The 14,218-nt window shown below is 38.6% G+C and overlaps 1 protein-coding gene across 26 annotated transcripts in view; it reads right to left on the minus strand.

The window, feature by feature from the left end:
- FGGY (FGGY carbohydrate kinase domain containing) overlaps positions 1 to 14,218 on the minus strand; it is a 452,310-nt gene that overhangs the window by 293,932 nt on the left and 144,160 nt on the right. The gene's annotated exons all lie outside the window — the stretch shown is intronic.

Here is a 14,218-nt window from a genome sequence, read left to right on the forward strand (position 1 = left end):
AGTGAGACTCTGTCTCAAAAAAAAAAAAAAAGTCTCAGTCCTTTCAGTCCTTTATTTGGATCCTGATTAAACAAACTGTATGTGAATATTTGTATTTACATCTATGTTTATAAGACATTTGTGAGATAATTAGAAATTACAACCTTGCTATTTGATAAAAATTTAATTATTATGAAATTTTAGATATGATCTTGGTAGTTGTGGTTATGTTAACAAAAGGCTCCTTATCATTTAGAGATACATACTGAAAATGTTTGCATAAGATGATATGGTCTCTGGAATGTGCTTTAAATAATATGAGAAGGACAAGTAAATGGCATGTGGCTAAGGGCAGGATTGGTCATGGGTGGTTGTTGGGACCTAGTGATGGGTTCATGGGTGTTAATTATACTACTCTCGCTACATGTTCAAAAGTTTCTATGATTAAAAAAAAAGTGTTTGACGTGTCTGGTGGAGATAATAAATGATACGATCATTCCAGTCTAAAGCAATATTTAGTAGGAGGAAGACTTGAATGCTGGATGCTTTCTTTTCCAGCTTCATTTCTCATTAATTCACCCTTAATATTCTATAGTCTAACAATAAAAGGTCACTTGCAGTTCTCTGAAGAAAGTCATGTTCTCATGCACTTAAGTGTCTTTGCCCTAACCCCATCTGTTGGGAAAACTCATCCCAGCTTCTTCACTGTGATAATTCAAACTTTTACTTAAACCTAGGCTGAGATTCCCGTTCTGGGTTAGGTACTCCTCTTCTGATTTCCCAGAGCATGGATTATGTCTTCTACTACAGCCCTTATCATGCTGGGTAAGTAACTGCTTCTTTATGTTGCTCCCCTAGAGCCTTGTAATCTGTTCTCCATATTGTGCCCAGGGCAAACTTTATATAATAAAATATTTTATATCAATCTCTGATTAAGATCCTTCAATTGCTACTCACTAACTTCAGGACAAAGTCCAATGCATAGCAGGGCTTAAAGAACCCTTTGTGATACGACTGTGCCCATATCCACAGTCACTCTGTTCTGGCCATCCCCACCCTTGCCTTCTCATACTGCAATACTGAATTATTTGGAGTTTGCTATAGTGAGCCTTCATTTCCCATTTCCCTGTGTAATGAACTCTTTTGCTTCATTCTTCCTGGAACAGTCATGCCCATTATGCATCTAACTCTTAGTTAGCCTTCATGACTCAGCTCAGATGGTCTTTTCTCAGGAAGACCCAATGAAGGGCAGACTGAGTGAAATGCTTCTTCTCTAAGTTCTAATTCAGACATATCCTTATCTTAATTTACCATAGTAACTGTCTTCGCCCATTCATTTCACCGTCTCTCCCACTAAACAAGCAACTCCATCAGCACAGAATCGGCCTTACTCTTCTCTGTATCACAAATACCTCATTCACATTCAGGATTATGACAAGCCACAATGAATACTGACTGAATGGAAACATTAAAGAATGAATGGGTTGTCCATTACATGGTAGGTAAATGGTAAACCTGAGAGTTCATGCAATTTTAAAGATAACCCAAAACCTATCTCATAAGGACAATAGTCTAGATGTATCTCACTCAGTCATTCACATAGACTCATGCGTTCACTCACTCACTGAACAAATGTTTAGTATTCAGTTACTATGATTCTGGTACTATGCTAGGATTCAGGAAACCAGTGGTATGCAAAATATCTAGTCCTTTGCTGTCATAGAAGCTGAAAGTTTAATTGGAGAGACAGAAATTGATCAAATAATCACAATTAAAATTATATACTAACAAATAGCCATAAATACTCTGAAGGAAGTAGAGGGAGAAATGAAAGCCTTTAGCGGAAGAACCTGACATAATCTGGTGGTGGACAGGGGGAGGAAATATCAAGGAGGGGTTCATGGAGGTGGTAACACTGAGTGAGGCTTAAATGTCTTTTGAAAGCCAACAAATGTCCCTTATCATTAATGATTTTTTAGATGTGGTACAGATCGCAGAACACATTGAGCTATGCTAAGTGGCATAAATATACTGAAGAAATGCTAACACTTGTAGAAACATGCTAAATTATTCACCCTTTTAAAGCAACGTACACTGTTAATAAGTAGAGAAGGCAGCCCACCTATGTAACACGTTCTGAAGAGTATACGATACGCTAACTCCTCCTGGCATGACATCTGAAATTCCAACTTTTGGGGAGGTATGATAGCTCCCTGGCAAGAGTAATATTAGGGAGCAAAAGGCAGTATAGAAGGATTGTTTCCAATGATCCAATCACATAGGGTAACTCCTCAATCCCCAGATGTCCCCATTCTTATCTGTAGAGCACTGTGACTCTACTTTGACTTTTCCTTCCATCTTAATGGATTATTACTCCTTTCACCTATCCTTGTCTGCTTGGTAAACTCCAAGTCGTCCTTATGGTCCAGTTCCAGTGTCAGCTCCTCTGTGAAATTTCTCTGCTACTTCCAAGATAAACTCATGGCTCTCTCTCTTGAGGTACCATTGTAAGCTTAAAATATTGCACTATATTTCTCAACAGCTGATAAAGGCTGAGTTCGTGGCCCCAAGTCTTCATCTCTCCACATACCCACGCTCTTTGCCATGCAACTTTGTAGTACTGCACCCTCCTCCCCCTGTCCCCCACACTGTAGGCAGGGCTTCCTTTCCTACCTCTGATTCTGATTCCTTACCTCTGACTTCTGATTCTGTCACATGACTGAATTTAGCCAAAATAAGGAAGCAGAAGTAACTGCATGCCAGTTGTGAGTCTAAGCCTCAAGAGATTCTATGTGTTTCTGCTTGTTCTCTTGCACCTCTGGCACTGCCATGAGATCATTCTAGGCTAGTCCACTGGTCCCATGAGGAGGATAAGAGAAACATGGAGCAGGGCAATAGCCAGTTGAGCTCAATCTGGATCAGATACCTCCAGACTGTCTTGGATCAACGTGGATCAGTCAGCCAAGACCCCAGTGAGTGAGTCCAACTGAGACCAGAAGGACTGCCTAGCATAGCACAGCCTAAATGAGCTGTCTATGAATCAAATAAATGATTACTGTATTAAACTAACAAGCATTGGTTGTGGTTCATAATACAGCAAGAGTTAAAAAACTCAACACTTCACAGCATAACTGTTTTTCCAAGCAGATTTTTTCCCCAATAAAGGGAAAGTTAGGGATGTCTTGGTCTTTACAAGAAGTTAAAATAAGGCAGTATGCCTGGAGTGAAGATGACTGCAGAAGTTTTATGGCTACAGATGCCTCTGGCAACTCTCTCCTTCATCAGGATTATTCAAACAACATTAGGGTCCAATTCATTGAGTCTCTTTAAATCAAACTGATGGGTAACATGGATGTGCTATTAAGCAGCAGAACCGGTCAAGTTTAGTGAGTACAACCGAAGCCACAGGTACTCCAAAACTCCCCAGGAGAGAGAGAAAATACAGGACTTTGTTTATACTGGTAGTGGGTAAAGGCAAGGTACTAGTAGCAGAACAAAGGGCTTACCCCTCCCTGAGTCTTCTATTAAGACCAGTTTTGACATTTCCTGAAGTGTTTTAGCAACTTGCCCTCTTTGGATAACTATTCACCTTTAGGCAAGCTGTACCTACTAGTCACCCCTACCCAAAGGTTTGTAAACTTGGAATTAGACATAGGGGCCTTACACAGTCAGGGCTACACTGGCAGTCTGGGTTGCTTCTAAGATTGAGCCAGAGAGAAGTGCTGCTTCCACCAAGGGTGCTCTAGGAGGAAAGAAGGGGCCACTTGCTGTTGGCCGATTGGGTGACTGCCAGCCCAAGTGACAGGGCAGGAACTGCTGTACCTTTCACTGCTTTCAGATTTGTTAATGCAGAATGAATTCTAAAAACCTATATGAAAGGCAAAATAGCATTTATCAATGAGTAGGCCAAACAAAAACAGTAACTAACTTAATGGGACTAGTTCACCTGAGAGATCCCACAAAGCATCCATAAGAGGCAAGTCCCACGGAAGTAGAAATGATGAAAAATATGGTAGAATATTTCAATGATGAAAACAATGAGGAATCAGAAGAATGCAAAAAACATTTTCTGGAAGCATAAGCACTGATTTTAAGTTTAAAATTTAATCACTGACACTAACGAAAATCAAATTAATGCTCTGGAAGACCAAGTAAATGAAATATCTTACTACAAGTAGCAAAGATACAAAGAGATTGACATAATGATGGAAGAGATAAGAGGCTTGGAGGACAGATTTCAGAAGCCTAACATGAGATTCCAGTACATATTTTTTTTAAAAAAAGAGAGAGAAAAGGAATGAAAAAAAAGAAAAGAACAGATGAGGGAGATATTATAATTAAATGAATACAGTGCTAGGTATTTTATTATACTGAACTGAAGTAAGATTCAAGCCCACAGATTAAAAGTCTCATTAAGTCTAGGAAGTAAATCCAGGAAACACTTGAGTAAACAGAAAATTATACAAGCTTCCAGACAGAAAGAATAGGTTTCTTACAAAGGATTCATCCTAGCTAAGGGAATTCTCATCTACAACTCTGGAATGTGGACACTGGAATAATGTATAAACTACTAAGAGAAACTGATTAAAGAATCCTATACCCAGACAAAATATTGTTCAGCTGTCAGGGGGAAAAAAAAAAAAAAAAACATTTTCAACACACAAGGATTCAAAAAGTAAACTTCCTATAAGCACTCTCTGAGGATAATACTTGAGAAAGAGTATAACCAAATAACAATTGATTTGGAGCACCTTTCTCAATATGGTGGAAATCAAAGACTAGAAGAACCAGCAGACACTGAGATCCTCTCTCACTCTCTGTATGTGTCACTTTCATGCATGTATGTATATATATGCATGTGTGTGCATAATATGCTTAAACATATACATATATGCATAAAAATATAGGCATATACATATTTAAATCTAAGTGGATAATAATAATGTAAGCAGGAATCTGTAATATTGAGTTTTCTTAAAACACAATAGGCCTGTTATTCTACAAAAAAAGAAACAAAAAAAAAAACGAAAAAACTTAGTAACAGTCTGGAACTGAAAATAAACATTAAGTAAGCAAATATTAAGCAAGAGTCTAGAGAAGGGGTACACAGAAAACGTTCCTTGAAATGCATATACATGTTTAGGCAGAACATAAGTTTATTGTTGGTTGTAAGGAATGAGAATGTAACCACTAGTAGAAACAAAAAACTTAGTAGAACTGTCAAAGTAACAAGGAATAAAAAGGAATAAAGAAAAAAAATTATCAAGCCAGTGAAACCAATAAACCACACAAAACAAAAAGGAAAGGGAATGAGGAGTGATGTAATATAAATAGAAAACAAAATAAGATGGAAGAAATAAGGTCAATTATCTCAGTATTTCATCAAATGTGAATGGGCTGAATTGCACAACCAGTTAAAAGATAAGATTAATCATACTGTCGTTAAAATTAAGCTATACCTTGTTTATAATTCAGATTTTTAAAAATGTGATACAGTTTTCTTTCAAAAATGTTCTACAAAAACATAACATAAAAACAAAAAAAATTAAACGACAATATAAGTATCAAAATAGAATCAAGATTAAAAATATTAAACAAGGAAAAGAAGAATATTTCATAATGACAAAATGCTCAGTCCAAGAAAACTACCATTCATAATATTTTATGAACCAAACAATGTAGTATGAAATATATGAAACAAGAGCTTCTAAAATTTAAAAAGCATTTGAAAAAAGACAATTCTATTTAAAGATGTTACTGTACTTTCAGAATGTGAAGAGACATGTAAACTATAAGAGTAATAATAGCTATTATTATTACTACTGGGAAATTAAAGGGCATCAATGCAATCAACAAACTCAATTCTGTATATTCACATAGGAGGATGGAGAAGGAGAATATTTTATAATTCAAGCGAAACTACATGGGTTAAAGATACCAAATGGAAATGTGAACCCATACAAAGGAATGAAGAGTATCAGAACTGCTAAAATGTGAGTAAATATAAGTGACATAAATTTTCCATTTTAAATTTCTTTAAAAAATAATTGACTTTAAATCTTTATACAATCCAATGCATGAACAAATCATATGAAAATAATAGCACAAATCACAGGAAGATATGAAAGTGTATTATATATAATGAGGCATTAAAATTATTTTAAGATCAACTGTGATAAGTGAAAGATGCATATTACAAACTGGCAAAAAAGACGTAAAACTCTTTGGAGATAAAATGGAATAGTAAAAAATATTTAAGTAACCTGGAGAAGACAGGAAAAGGGAATAATTATATAGAATATATGGAACACAGAAAAAGAAAATAGATTAAAACCCAACCAATAAATGTAAATGACCTAAAATCTCCAATGCGAAGGCAAAGATCATAAAGCTGAATACAATAAAACCCAACTATATGGAGTTTAAAAGAAACTTATTTTATTTTTTAGAGAAGAGCACTCTGTTGCACAGGCTAGAGTGCAGCAGCATGATCAGAGCTCACTGTAGCCTTTAACTCTGGAGCTTAAGGAATCCCCCCACCTCAGCCTCCTGAGTAGCTGAGACTATAAGCACACACCACCATTCCCAGATTACTTTTTCTTTTTTTATTTTTTAGAGATGGGGGTTTTGCTATGTTGCTGAGGTTGGTCTCTACTGGACTCAAGCAATCATCCTGCCTCAGTTTTGTGAATAGCTGGGATTACAGGTGTGAGGTGAGTCACAGTGCCTGGATAAAAACAAAACAAAACAAAACAAACAAACAAAAAACACTCATTTTCAACATAAAAATGCAAGATAAAGAGTAAAAAGATGCAAAAATATGGCATGCAGGCTGGGCGCGGTGGCTCACGCCTGTAATCCCAGCACTTTGGGAGGCTGAGGTGGGTGGATCATAAGGTCAGAGGTTCGAGACCAGCCTGACCAACAGGGTGAAAACCCGTCCCTACTAAAAATACAAAAAAAAATTAGTCAGGCGTGGTGGTGTGTGCTTGTAATTCCAGCTAGTCAGGAGGCTGAGGCAGGAGAATTGCTTGAACCCGGGAGGCGGAGGTTGCAGTGAGCCGAGATTGTGCCATTGCACTCCAGCCTGGATGACAGAGCAAGACTCAGTCTCAATAAATAAATAAATAAATAAATAAATAAGGCATGCAGATACTAATAATTAATAAGCTGAGGTGGCTATATTAATATCAAAGTAGACTTCAGAACAAGAAATGTTACCAGGAATAAACAAGTATATCACATACTGAGAAAAGGGTCAATTCACCAAAAAGACTCATAAAGAAGAAATCATAATTTTTAGAAAGGTAACTTGAACTCAGCTAAAATTAGAACTTTTCTTCTTTTGTTTTGGCCTACCACTAGCAAACATGTAATGCAAGAACTGTATATGAAATCAAGGATTCATGACAGAATGTGGTCACCTAAAACTGCCCTTGCTTTATAGGTTTGCCTGAAATTCCAGTGGTCTCAGCAGCCCATGGTGATGAAAGGATCTGGCCCACTAAAGGAGTACAGAACTGTGGACTATTTTAGGCATGAGTGTGTATGAGTGGGGAAGACCAGGAGGCACTGAAGGATCTATCTCATTATCACAAAATAATGTTACTATTTTATTTTATTTTATTTGTTTCATTTCTTGATGCTCTATCTGGCCTTCTGGAAATTTCAGTATATAAGGTCAGGTCACAACCTCCCAAAGCAGGGTCCATATCTGCCTTTTTCATCCAGTTATGTGGATGAGTAAGCACAATGCTACTCCGGCAAATTTTGAGAGCTCAATGCATGTTAATTAAGTGAATGAATAAAAACCTTCAGATCGCAGTTATAGAAGGAAGCTTTCAGGTTCCTAATCACTTTTTAATTGCTTCTATTATAAAGCCTAGATCTTTAGATACTGCTATGTATGCAGGTTGGAGAAGAGACAAAAGTTAGACTCCTGGAGTGCCCAGAGGCAGTAGCAAGCAAAACACTGGATTCCTTGCATAGACCATTCATCTCAATGGAACCAGGACAGCCTTTGGACAATGCTCTCCTGGCTGTGCCTACCTCACATTCCTCCCATCACCTACTGCCCAAGACACAAATGCATGCCAGATCTCTAGCAGACCTTCTTTCCTATTTCAAAAAGTATAAAAACAAAAACAGGCTTCTGATTAAAGATGCCAGCTTGACTACACATGTTAACCTCTGCACCCTTTAAAAAATTCCAACAAAATGGCTGTACAAGAATGTTTCAAAGAGGCAAAAACCCACAATGAGAACAGGATAGAAGATGACAGCATAAAAAATCTAAAAGCCAAAAATCATGGTAGTAGTAACTCTCTTGGTAGACTTGAGAAAGGTAAAACCTAAATAGCAGCAGGAAAAACCCACGAGCAAAATGATTACTCTCCAGAGACCCAAAAAGTTCAGGAGGTGGTGGCGCTCACCACCCCTGAAAGTGAGGATAAAAGTGAGGCTAAAAACAGCAAGATGGTACAAAAAGTATGTTTAGGAAGTAATTAGATCCCAAGTGACCTCACTATGAGCAACCAGGGTACTACTTCTCCCACGCTATGGAAGAAGAGTACTAAGGTCCAATGTATTAGTCCATTTTCACACTGCTGATAAAGACATACCTGAGACTGGGTAATTTATAAAGAAAAAGAGGTTTAATAAACTCATAGTTCCATATGGCTGGGGAGGCCTCACAATCATGGTAGAAGGTAAAAGGCACGTCTTATATGGCAGCAGACAAGAGAGAAGGAGAACCAAGTGAAAAGGGTTTCCCCGTTATAAAACCATCCAATCTCGTGAGACTTATTCGCTACCACAAGAACAGTAGAAGGAGAAACTGCCCCCATGATTCAATTATTTCCCACTGGGTCCCTCCCATAACACAAGGGAACTACCGGAGCTACAAATCAAGATGAGATTTGGGTAGGGACACAGCCAAACCATATCATCCACCCTCAGAGAGGTGCGGTAAAAGGCCCAGGTAAGGGTAGAGTATCTTGACAAAAACAAACTGATTCAGTATCTGCTTTTTTGCAGGCCAGCCCTCAAGCTCCTTTCCCCGACTCAGTTCCCAGAGCTTTGGCTGCTAGGTTCACACCCTGAATATTTATTTTTGGGGAATCTGACCAGAAAAAAGAAAAGATACAAGGCTAATTGGGAGAGCAGAGGGTATAGCGAAAATAGCCCAGCCAGATCACTCTAACCTTAGGAGGATTAAAATGAGGGAATATAAGTGAAGCTAATATAAGTAAAGCTACTATAATCAGCATCTGTATTTTCATCATCTTTATTTTCAATCAGAAAATAGTTACTGAAGATATTTCCCTCTATATACATATCAGAGTTTTCCTAGGCAGGTAGGAGCCTCCAGACTCTATCAGAAACAAAGCAAAAGGGTCACCAAAATCCCAGCCAGAGACCACGAAGTAGCCTCAGCACAAACAAGAAGAACTTTTTACTCTCCTGCTTTTACTCAGAGCAAGGCGCACATCAAAAGCACATGCCTGCTGAGTTCCAGGGGCCTGATCATTCTCATGCATTTCTCCACCAAGATTTTATAAAAATGAAGCCAGCGCTGCTGCATTATTTATACACGGCTCATGTACTGACATTGCCAGGCCCCCACTTTCAAGGGAAACCTTTTGTTCTCTGCTTAGGGAAGGCTGAACCTGGAGAGTCTCAATCGAACCAGCTAGTGAAGAACAGAATAATTAGAGCTGAGAGTGAGGATAAATTACCAAGATATTCCTAGCTGCAGCCTTTGGTACATCACAGGCCTCTGATGGCTCTGTTTTTCCAAGCCATGCAACAGACTGAATTACCAGCCCTGAAGATACAGCTTGTGGGGAGATAAAATGACTTGGATTGGATTGCTAATTGTATCAACAAAGAGACCAAGAAGGCCTTAATTTCTGAAGAAATACCATTGCACCAATCGGAGCAGCTTCTGTTAAAGAGCTGTCAGATTTCAGACCTGTTACTATTGGCTCTGTACTTCATCAAGACTTGCTGACAGGCCTGTGACAGGCCGAAATAATATATACAATGATGCAACACAGGGCAATATTAAATTGCCTTTTCGGTCAGACTTGCCGATAACATGATTCAAACGTGGCCATGACAATATGGGGAGCATGAAAGAACTGAATAAATAATCGAGTTGAGGGAATTTTCCCATGCCACCAAAAGAAAGAGATCTAAGAGTCAGAAAACAAAAGATCTTAAAGTTGCCACCAAAATATTCCAAGATTGCAATGAAGCCTCTGGATTCACAGATTTGAATCTGTCCCCTAAAAAATAAGGACGCTAATAATTACAGGCAATATGAGAAAAAGGAGGGAAGGAGAGAAAACAAGTGACAGCTTATTTAGTCCCTATTATATGCCAGGCATTATGTAAAGGAATTTTATGTGAGTTACCGAATATCACAACAAACTTGTGAGGATACTATTATTAGTATTTCCATTTCACAGAAGAGAATACTGAGGCTCAGAAGGTTAAGTCATTGGAGGTTATATCATTAGGAAAGAGGAGGACAGAAGTTCAAAACCTGCCCTGATCAATTAAAAATCCATGCTTGTTAACTACATACTTATTCAGGCCCGCTCAGGGAAAGATATTTACAAAACATTGCAAAGGCCAGTTACTCCAAGTGAAAAAGTACAGTAATTTTGAGGTATTTAATTTCTCGTGTTTATCTTGTCTGTTATCTCCTTTTCTTAATAAAGGAAAAATATGAAAATAAAACAGATGGAAGAGCTCAAGAAACACAGAGCTGTAGGAAGCAAAGAGTTAGTGCCTTAGGTTTGCTGTGAAGATGTTTTGGTAAAAAAGGGTGTTCGGGAGATGCGTGCCATAGGCAAGGACACAGGGACAGCAATGAGATGTTCTCTCAAGTTGGGAAAATGAGGTCCGGTTTTGAGAGTTCAGCTGTAAAGTCATTCCATAATGAGCAATAGTAAAATATCCAAAATTATCAAAGCAAACAAACAAACAAAAAAACCAATGGCTTCCAGAACATTCAGAGCTCACAGGAACCATACTGAAAGCATTCAGATGGTTAAAGAAAGAATGTGTCAGGAGGATGATTAGGCTGCAGGAGACCAGAAAAAGAGGAAGAAGCAGAATTAGAAGCAGAGGCAAGTGCAGAGCAGGGAGGAGGAGGACTGGGCCAGGTGGAAAGAACTGCATGTGCCCAGGGCTGGAAGTGAGGCAGCAAGGGGCCACACCCATCTCAGCAAGAGCCTTGCTGTGCACACCTCAGAAGCTGAGTGTTGCTCTGGCATGAAGGAAAAAAGCAAAAGAGCCATTTATTTCCCTCCTCCCTCTTTATCTCTCTCCTTCCAAAAATATTTATTAAGCTCCTACTATGTACCAAGCATAGATATTATCTCTTCCCTCATGGAACTTAGAGTCTGGTAAGAGAGAAAAATCCATGAAGAGCTCACTCTAATAATCACTATGAAGGATAAGTATAATGAAGAAATGTTATAGGGCGTCCATAGAGCTTATGGTATCAAAGGACATGTAAAAAGATAGGGAGAGATCTGTTAAAGGATACACAATTACAGCTAGGCAGGAGAAATAAATTCTGTTCTATACCAGCAGTCCCCAGCCTTTTGGGCACCAGGAGACAGTTGTGTGGATGACAATTTTTCCATGGGTAGGGGGTCAGGAGGATGGTTTCAGGATGAAACTGTGCCATCTCAGATTATCAAGCATTAGATTTTCATAAGGAGTGTGCAACTTAAGATCCCTCACATGCACAGTTCACAACAGGGTTCCTGTTCCTTTGAGGAGCTAATGCCACTGCTGATCTGACAGGTGATGCTCAGGTGGTAATGCTCACTAGCCCACCACCCACCTCCTGCTGTGCAGCCAGACTCCTAAGAGGCTACAGACCAATACCTGTATAATACATTATCATTAACCCTAGTCATCCTACAGTGGTATAGAACCCCATGGGGTTGGGGAACCCTGTTCTATACCACTGTAAGACGACTACAGTTAACAATAATGTATTATACAGTTTCTATTCACTAGAAAGAGGATATTAAACATTCCCAACACAAAGAAATGAAAAAGGCTTCAGATGGATAAGCTAATTAATCTGATCACTATGCATTATATGTATGGAAACATCGCTATGTACCCCATGAATATGTACAATTATTATTTGACAATTAAAAATAAAGTTTAAATTTAAAGAAAAATCTCTACTTTGCTTTAGATTCCTTCATTAAGGTAGCAAAGACCTGGGGTCAATGGTTTCCATCAAGCATCTGTCTACTCCTACAGTTTTCAATGGCAGACCCTGTGGCTAGAGGCCATTAAAATGGGGCTGCCTTGTGATGGCAACATCTTCAGACCCCCAGCCCTTGGGGTTTACTCCTGCCTTTCCCCTAGCCTCTTCTCCATTCTAGTAATGTTGCATTTCTCACTCAATTATTTCAGGCTTATTCTGGCTTCTTGGACCTGAGGCTTGATCTCAGCCTTTGCCTCTGGCCATCTGAAGACTCACTAGTTCTTCTGAACCCCTTTGCTTCATGGTCCCATGCCCTGGTGCTGGCTTCCTCTGCAAGGTCTACCTTAGTGTATATTTGAGGTTACTGGTACCAAGACCTATTCCCAATCATAACTATTTCCCAGTGTCACTCAGAAGAGAAAGAAAACATACGTACCTATCTCAGTCTGACTCAGATAGGAAAACATTTCTAAACATTTTATAAGCTCCAATATTAAAATACCTCTTCCAGTGTCAACTCATTTTGGCCTACCCAATTATGGGACAACACATTGTGTATCAATAAGGACAGTGGTGTCTATATAATCCTTATCTTCCAACATTCTTCAGTCTTGATGGCATTCCTGACTTGCCATTTGTTAAGTTCAGTACTGAGCTGACACAAAGTTATCTAGAATGTGCATAATCGGTAAGCCTGGGATCTAGTGCTACAGACAAGAAATAAGTGAAAAACAGCAAAGCTATTCTAAAGCCACTAGTTGAGATGTGGGGAGCAAGGAAAAGCAAGTTATCATATTAATACATGGTCATCCAAGGCTGCTCTGCCTTAAAGAGATAATGTATGACTCCTGGCAAAGGATAAAAGAGAGACTGAAATAGTGTCTACCAATTGGCCTAGTGCATTTCAATTCTTTTTGGCTATTAGGGCCCTTTATGATGAATTGCTGTCCTCTGGAGCATCTAAAAAAATCATCTTAACTTGAGAATATTCTTCAATGTAAATAAGCATATGAACAAATTGTAAAACAAATATTTCCTTGATAAGCTAGGATTATCTCCACAAATTCTCAGTAATAACTATACTATGCCATAGTGTAGCACAGTACCTAGCAAGCTGTGGTCACTCAACAAATATTCTTTATCTTTTATGAGACACTGACAACTCTAAGAGATACTGAAAAGCATTATCATTTCCCTCATACTAAAGATCCTAAACTGCTCTCCTTGATTTTGCTCAGTGACAGCATCTGCAGATATTTGATACCTCAACCCCCTGAGAATATTTAGCAGATCTTAGGGTTCTATCTTCTGTTTCTATCAATTTTGGTTTAGGGTCTAGAAATGATGCCAGTCTTTTCCCATAGTACAAAATATAAAAGCATGAGAAGAATTCTTTCCCTCTTCCTATTCCTGTCCTTGTCAGGCCCACTGTGCTCCAGGTGGCTATGACTGTCATCATGACAACGGCCATAAGTGAAGGGCACCACTTCACATAAGTGAAGGTGATGCTCTTCTCAGATATGATGTCAACTGTACCATCACCCAAGGAACGGCCTACTCACATACCTTTCAGAGCAGAGAATTTTAACATGAACAGTATCCCTTTGACACAAAGCAGAAAGAGTCAGATTAAGATTTTCCACACAAGACAAAGAGGTAAAAACACTAAAAGGAAGTTGGTGAAGTAGAAGTATATACCTGAAGATTTCGTAGCTTTCAAGACGTCCTGTCTCTAAGAAAGGAAGGGTAGGAAAAGAGGGAAAGGAAACAGAAATGGAAAACAAAAACAAACAGGAAAATGGCCTTAAAATTAGGTTTTCAACATCTTTCAGGGATCAGATCCAGAAACTGGCAGAAACAATACATCAGCTCTTCAGAAGGAGAATACATTCAGACTTGCTATTAAGGTCAAAAACATGACAATTTTGTGACTTAGCCATTTAAGAAATTCTTGTATATATTATCTGGTCTCAAGGGATTAACAGTCTGTCAGCA

The sequence above is a fragment of the Macaca fascicularis genome, chromosome 1 (assembly GCF_037993035.2).
Source record: "Macaca fascicularis isolate 582-1 chromosome 1, T2T-MFA8v1.1".
NCBI classification, from domain to species: domain Eukaryota; kingdom Metazoa; phylum Chordata; class Mammalia; order Primates; family Cercopithecidae; genus Macaca; species Macaca fascicularis.